The sequence below is a fragment of the Mirounga angustirostris genome, unplaced genomic scaffold (genome assembly GCF_029215605.1).
Source record: "Mirounga angustirostris isolate CCGP_5_RB_7025 unplaced genomic scaffold, mMirAng1.0.hap1 SCAF_17, whole genome shotgun sequence".
Taxonomy (NCBI): domain Eukaryota; kingdom Metazoa; phylum Chordata; class Mammalia; order Carnivora; family Phocidae; genus Mirounga; species Mirounga angustirostris.
Genome location: NW_026991725.1, coordinates 15,966,026 through 15,973,776, shown reverse-complemented (window position 1 = coordinate 15,973,776; position 7,751 = coordinate 15,966,026). Strand labels below are relative to the sequence as shown.

The window sequence follows — 7,751 nt, the reverse complement described above, 5'->3', positions numbered from 1 at the left end:
TAAATCTGAACTTATTCTGAACCTTAGCCTTGCCGTCACTCTTCCCACAGACCCATCTACTCTTTGGCACTCATCCTCAGGGTCCTGTTGGTCATGTGTCTTTTTAAAGCCAGAGCCCACCATAGAGCAACCTGCATGGCTTCAGTATGGCTTTGGTCATTTCCCCGCACCCCGTTGCCTTTTCTTCTCATTGGGATCAGTTCTGACTGCAGTGCTATAATGGCTTTTCTAGGAACATTCTTCCTTTCTTGATGAAATCATTGGCTACTGGACCAGGCTTTTCTGTGAACATTTAGAATGTGTTGTGTTGGACATCACTACTGTTGTCCCAGGGACCCTATTTCCTTTGTGGAACTGGTCCCCACAGACCATACCCAACCCCACCTCCATCACTGGGTGAAAGAGTGACCGCGGCTGGGTCAGCCATAGTATGGGATCCACCTTGCAATCGTGATTAATCCAGATGTGGGCATGAGGCCCAGCAAGGCCAATTAGAGATCTTGCTTTGGTTGAAAAAGAGAGATTGAGAAAGATAAAAGGCACTTTTCCATCTGGGTAGCTCAACTAAGAAGATATAAATCTGAATTTATAGACAGCTACCTTCCCACCTGTCTACAGATGCCGAAAAAAAAAAAGTAGGGGGAGGGGGGGAACTAAAGGATGAGGTAAGAAAGAGAAAGTAGTCTTAATTGCCTTGTTTGAGATCCTGACTAGAGCCAGCAGCTTCCCAGTTGCAAGGGCCAATTTACTCTCTTCCTTCAACTGCCAGTGAAAAGTGCTCTGACTAATATGTTTACCCTCCCAACGTCTGGGGCACATGTTTAACTGGGGCCAACGCCCTCCTCCTTCACTATCACGGCCTCCATGATGACGTAAGCTCTTTCTCCCAAGGTTTCAATAATACTCATAAGATCAGTAAGTTCATCCCCCTGTGCACAAAATGCAAGGGGACAGTTTTCTTCCTTATCTCCTTAGTCTTTTCAAAGATGATGTTATTTGCTCTGCAGAGTGAAAAGGCTTTTGTCAGACATTGGACACTTAGGACACTAAGACCCGCATGCCCAGCAAATGACTGGTAAGTTGGTAGCCCTCCTGATTTCTTTGCCTTTGTGTCTGCACTAGATAGGGAATCAGAATTCTTTTTTAAAACACCTGTACCGTCTGTTAGTCCAGGTTCACATGTCCACAAGAGTGTAGACTCTGCAGACTTCTCAGGTCTGGATTCTCCCTCCGTTTTCTATGTGGGTGGCCTTGGACAACTTCCTTGATCTTTCTGATTATTGGTTTTTCCAACTATAATATGGAAAAATAATAGCTTTTCCTTTTAAGATTGTAATGAAACTTAAATGAGACATTGCATGCAAAATGCTTTGATGGTGCCTACCAATAGAAAAAAAAACACACAACAAATGTTAACAGAAATCATTATCGTTTTTATTATTTCATCACCCAAATTTTCTACTCTGACCACCCTCAAGTTAATCTGTTTTCCCACTCCTTGCATATACTGAGCCACTCCTCCCTGTCTTTATTAGAATTTCTATTTCTTGGGGTGCCTGGGTGGCTTAGTCGGTTGGGCATCTGCCTTCAGCTCAGGTCATGATCCCAGATCCCTGGGATAAAGCCCCCCATCGGGGTACCCGCTGCTTCTCCTTCTCCTTCTGCTTCTCCCTCTCCCTCTGCCTCTCCCCTCTGCTTGTTCTCTCTCTCCAATAAATAAATATAATATTTAAAAACGAATTTCTATTTCTTTTAAGCCAGTAGCACCCTTTCACTGCCAGACAAGTACCATCTCACCAGATGGTGTCCTCTCTGAAATCATATTTGCCTCTTCCTATTACATATCAAATTTGCTTTCTTTCCCTGTGTGTCGAAGCACAGCCTCTTAAGCATCTCTGCTTCCCTGTCTGCACCTCTGCTTCCTCTTACTTCTGCCTAAGAGGCTGGCTCTGAGCTTATGTTCATGTCTTGTGTATTCAGTTTATGGATCATCCTGCCTTCTTGTCTGCATCTTTCCCTTGCCATGTCACATTGACCCAAGGAGTAAAGCCAAGTTCTTATCTTTGGTTTCTACAAGACAGCACTCACACAAGACATTTATGAGCACAGCAGAAATTTGGAATGATCATGGAGCACCCCTCCTTCATCTGCCCTGCCATGATGCTTTACCTCATCTTCTCTACCTTCTCTTCTCTTCCCGGCTCTCTCCCACTTGTCACCAATTTTTGTTTGTTACTAACAGTTTTAGCTCGTCCTTTTTTTTTCCCCTTGACTCTCAGGCTATATTGTCTCTATAGGGTCATACCTTCAATCCCAAACTGCTTATCTAGGCATTTTCCTGAATAAAACAATACCTTTCTTTTTTTAAAGATTTTTTATTTATTTATTTGAGAGAGAGAGAGAGAGAAAATGAGCACAAGCGGGGGGATAGGGACAGAGGGAGAGGGAGACTCCTCACTGAGCAGAGAGCCCGACATGGGGCTCAATCCCAGGACCCCGAGATCATGACCTGAGCCGAAGATGGACACTTAACCGACTGAGCCACCCAGTGCCCCAAAACAATACCTTTCTTAAGAGGACTTCTGGTTCAAGACAATAATTTTTTCATTCATTCCTATCACTTATTTCATTTTATCAGAGATTTTTTTTTCCCTCCTTTAATTCAAAATATTTCAGGTAGGCAAGTCTCCTTCGTACACATTCTTCTTGGTTTTTATGACAGACACTCCACACCCAGGTCATCCTTCTGTTATCATGAACCGATGTCCCAGGCAACAAACCCTGTTTTATTTCACTAACTCTAAAGAACCCTGATTCCTTCTAGTTGAAAGCCCTACTTTCAGGAGAGGAAAGGAAATGAGAGAAATAGAGGTGAACATGCTTCCTATGCCTTCAGGTTATTCAGTCTCTTAGCTACGGTATTAAAAATCCAAATAGTTTTGGTGGCCCAGACATCTACTCACTCCTTCATTCATTTCCAAGGGACTCAGTAAAAGCAGGTAGTGACTGATTGTTCTGATGACGACTAGCAGGTTCTTCGTCACACCTGATACACACGTGCTAGACAGAATACTTTCCAATTAAGTCACATCAGCGCTACTCAGAAAATTCCGTATCATGTCTCAGGAGAACAGTGCTCATCTCTCCAAGGAGGGTGAATTTTGACTTGAGATTTCTTCAGAACATCTAGAATTACCCCTTTTTATGCCATACAGGTGCTGGTAGAGTGTAATCAGGTTTCATCATGGTACATAGTAAAATTGGGTCAAGAGTGTAATCAGGTTTCATCATGGTACATAGTGAAATTGGGTCAAGATCCAGAAAAACAGCACCAAAAGTGGGCCACAGGGTCATTAATAGGTGTATTCATTCGGATTATTCCAGAAAGAAATGGCTGAGCTGAGAAAGAAATCAGAAACCTTAAGTCTGGGGGAGGAGGTCACAAAGGAACAAGGACCCGAGGAATGGATACAGGTGCAGGGGATCGGTATAGGGCAGCCCAGAGAATCTTATCCAGACCTTTGCTGCTGTCAGAGTTGATTCTTATTGGCTAACTGTGGATGTCATGGCTTCTGTACCCACAGGTACCCAGAGCCCCTGTCAGAGCCCCATCATGGGTCTGTGTAGAACATTTCCAGGACAGTTCTGCCTCTCTTTCATTCCTAGGTCACCTTACACTATCCCAATTCTTCTTTTTTTTTTTTTTAATGTTATTTATTTATTTGACAGAAAGAGACACAGTGAGAGAGGGAACACAAGCAGGAGGAGTGGGAGAGGGAGAAGCAGGCTTCCCGCTGAGTAGGGAGCCCGATGCGGAGCTCGATCCCAGGACCCTGGGATCATGACCTGAGCTGAAGGCAGACGCTTAATGACTGAGCCACCCAGACACCCCATTATCCCAATTCTTGACCTTTTAGTAATGTCCCAGCCTAAGCCTAGGCTAGATGTGTTAGCTAGGGACTCAGATATGTCTCCAAGATGTTCTGGAGTCCCACCAAGAGTTTACTGATTTACATGAGAAGCTGAGGGGGACTCCTAAGAAATAACTCACCCTAAGAGAACAGGGAGTTGGGCAGAGGAGCAGAGCTTAAACAAATCCTCATGTTCAAAGGAAGGGAGGGTCTGACTAGCATAGCATCTGCCTCTTGGATTTGTCTCCAGGCCAGCCTCCCTCATAGTCTCGTGCCTAGGTCTCAGGAAATGACAGATTATTTGAGTAAATATAAAAAGAACTAATGTTGCTGAAATTGTATACGAAGTTAGGGCTTCCGTCACAAAGCATAACAAAAATAGATCTCCCTCCCCTTCTCATAGTGCAACACACAGCAGTGTTTTGCTTACGCAGAGAGATGAGTCAATGGAGGTACATGGTAGCCAGCTTCAGGATGGTTCCCAATGACTTCCCACTTCCTGGTATTCACACCTTTGAGTAGTCCCCTCCTACATTGTAGCAGGGTTGGTCTGTGTGACTAATAGAATGTGACAGAAGTATGGCATGTCACTTCTAAGGCACTGCAGTTTCTTCTCTGCTCTCTCTCTGAATCGCTCAGTCCAGGGGAAACCAGCTGCCATGTTATGAGGACTCTTTAGGAAATCTGTAGAGAAGTCCATGTGGTGAGGAACGGATGCCTTCAACCAACATCCATGTGAATGAGTTATCTTAGAAGTGGTTGCTCCATCCCTGAGAGACCCCGAGAGACCTCACTAGGGGCCCTGGGACAGAAGCATCAGGCAAGGCCATTCCTGGCCCTTAGAAACTAGTGAGAAAAAAATGTTGTTTCAAACTGTGAAGTTTGGGGGTAATTTTTTATACAGCAAAAGATAACTGCTACAGATTTTAGCACCAGAAGTGAGATGTTGCCATACTAAAAATGCAGGAGAGACTTTAGAAGCAAGCAGGAAGCAGAAGGTTGGAAGGATTCTGAGCAGAGTTTTAGTGAAAACTTGAAGGGATTTGACAAAACTGTTGGCAGAGGCATGATGACCTTTGAGGAGGCTGCAGGTGAGGGCATACAGAAGAGTCAGGAAAATCTTATTGAAAGGTGAAGGAATGGGGGATCCTTGTTGTATAGTGGCAGAAAGTTTAGCAATGCTGTCACCCACAAGTATGTGGAAAGAAAACGTACCTAATGAACTGGGTCTAACTAAGGAGATTTCTAAGCTATGTGTCAAGTTGCCACCTGGTTTCTTCTTGTTGTTTATAATAAAATGTGAGAGGAGACAGACAGGCTCAAGGAAAAAGCCACTAAGCACTGAAAGAGCCAGGGCTTGATAGTCTTGAAATGTTTCAACCTCTCAGGATGGTGAACAATGCTAAAATTAAGAAATGTCTTCCAGGGATGCCTGGGTTGCTCAGTCGGTAGAGCATGCGACTCCTGATCTCAGGGTCATGAGTTGAAACCGCACATTGGGCGTGGAGCCCACTTTCAAAAAAGAAAAAAAAAAAAGAAAAAGAGAGAGAGACATGTCTTCCATACAATGATCAATTCCAGGGAACTGCAAGGAAAACATGCAGAAGACGAATCCAAGGGAGTGGCAATAAAGCCCTTTGTAAAACCCTCAGGAAGATCTAAGGTGGTAGCTCAGAGGGCTGTTCAGTCAGACAAAAATCCCCCCTAAAAAGTAGAAGTGTGTGCTTCGCAGATACTCTCCATTAAACAATAGAGCTTCTAAGCTTACAGATGTTGTCTCAGCCATTTCAGCAGAAACCCACAGGCTTATCTCAAAGAGATTTCTGGGTGTGGCCTTTGTCTAATGGAGTGAACCCAATATTGTTCACCAGAGCTTCAGAAAATTTTTAAGATGATACTTGTAGAAACACAGTCAGCCTGGACTGAAAGGGGCAGAAACACTGCAAAATGAAAATGACCCGTGAACCTCTCCCTCCAGATTCTGGCAGGAAACAGTCTAAGAAAACTACACGGCTACAAACAAGACTACCTTTCATGGAAAAGCAAGGATGACTCAGAGGAAGCACCAAGACCCCAGAGGGAAGGGCAAAGAGCCAGGGAGAATCACTCCCAGTCACAAGGAAGACCAAGTTTTAGTCAAAGAACTTCCAACATTTGTCCAGCTATGTTTCAGACTTGCCATGGACCGGTGAGTCCTGTGTACCTTCCATTTCCCCCTGTGTCTATAGTGGTTATCCTTTGCCTGCCCCAGCATTATATGTTGAGTGAGTGTATTCACTGATCTTTATATTTGAGAGGAACTATACTTAAGGAGCTGAATTTAAGGAATTACACCTGAGGATCTTCATTGCCTCTGGGTTGAGATGAAACAATTCTGGAATTCAAACCGAATACTCTGGTGGCATGATACCTTAGGGGCCTTGGGAAGGAGTGAGTGTATTTTGCATATGGGAAGAATATAAATAGTTTGTGGCCAGACGGTGAACTGTGCTGTTTTGTAAATGTCCACAGTTTCTTTAATACTCCTCCCCTCAAGGATTGGAAGCCAATTTCCCACCCCTTGAGTGTAAGCTAGACTTAGTGACTCAATTTTAATGAACAGAAGAAAGTATGTGGACAGTTTTGAATACTAGGTCATGAAAGGCACCTGCTTGCTCATTCCCCTTTAGATCCTTTGCTCTGAGAAAAGCCGGATAAGAGGTCATGGACACTCTGGCCACCCGTCAGGATGTCCACATGATGCCCCTGCCAACGCACACGTGAGTGGGCCATCTCGGAAGTGTATATACTCCAGCCCCAATCAAGCCCTCAGATGACGGCGCCTCCCACTAGTATATCCTGACTGCAATCTCATGAGAGAGCCAGGGCCAGAATCACCCAGCTAAGTCACTCTTGAATTCCTCACCCACAGAAACTGTGAGACAATAAATGATGAGTACAGCTCCTCATCTCTCACCACACAGATCCACATCGGACAAGCTTCCCCTGGGGGGAAGCTTGGAACTGCAGCATGACCTAGTGTTGGCAAAGTGAAACACTAGGACTGACTTCATGTTAAAGCCCACATAAAGCCCATAGCCAGAAAACGACTGCAAAGTACCTATATTTCATAGGTATCTCAGTGAGGTAATAATAATGCTCAGCTCCCTGCTGGACACTTCCACCACACCCTGAATCTCCTAGGCTCATGGACAAGTCCATTTAATGAAAGACCTATTCATTCCCTAGTTGAGTGTGTCTTAAACTTTAATGGGTATAAGATTCACTGGAGAATTTGATATTATACATTACCAGGTTACACTCCCCAGAGAATCGGCTTCAGGAGGTCAGGAGAGAGGTCTAGAAACCTGTAGTTTTAATAAGCGCACCAGTAGCTTCTGAGGCACCTCGTCTCAGACCACACTTTGAAAAACTCTGGGCAATTATGTGGTGGACGACCTGCAGATGCACATTCACTGTCAGTAGGCAAAGTAGAGGCAATGGAACCCCATGGTTAAGAGCATGGCTGCCACTCATTGCTGGACGTGTTGTAAGTACTCCAAAACTGCTAGTTCCCCTAGGACCCACTCCAGCAATGCTGCTAGAGTTCTTACACACAGATTGCGCCTCATAGACTCTTTCTGTGTTTCCAAGTTTCCAAACAGCATATAAAATGTTCTGCTCCTTAGACCATGCATGTTTGTGTCATTTCTACATCAAATACCATCACAAACACAAACTATAGCAAATTAGGGATAGAAGGGATCCTGAAGCCTATTTAGTCCAATACCCCCCGACACCCAATTTACAGAAGAGAAGGTTGAGACCTCGAAAGATTAAGAGATGTGAGGAAATCCCACA

General features: G+C 44.4%; 1 long non-coding RNA gene across 1 annotated transcript; it reads left to right on the top strand.

Moving 5' to 3' along the window:
- The first annotated feature begins 915 nt into the window (after nucleotides 1-915).
- Nucleotides 916-7,535, top strand: LOC135362941 (uncharacterized). The gene is made up of 3 exons (XR_010408416.1): nucleotides 916-1,075; nucleotides 5,890-6,099; nucleotides 6,581-7,535. It is a non-coding gene; the product is annotated as an uncharacterized LOC135362941 (long non-coding RNA).
- The last annotated feature ends 216 nt before the right edge of the window (nucleotides 7,536-7,751 follow it).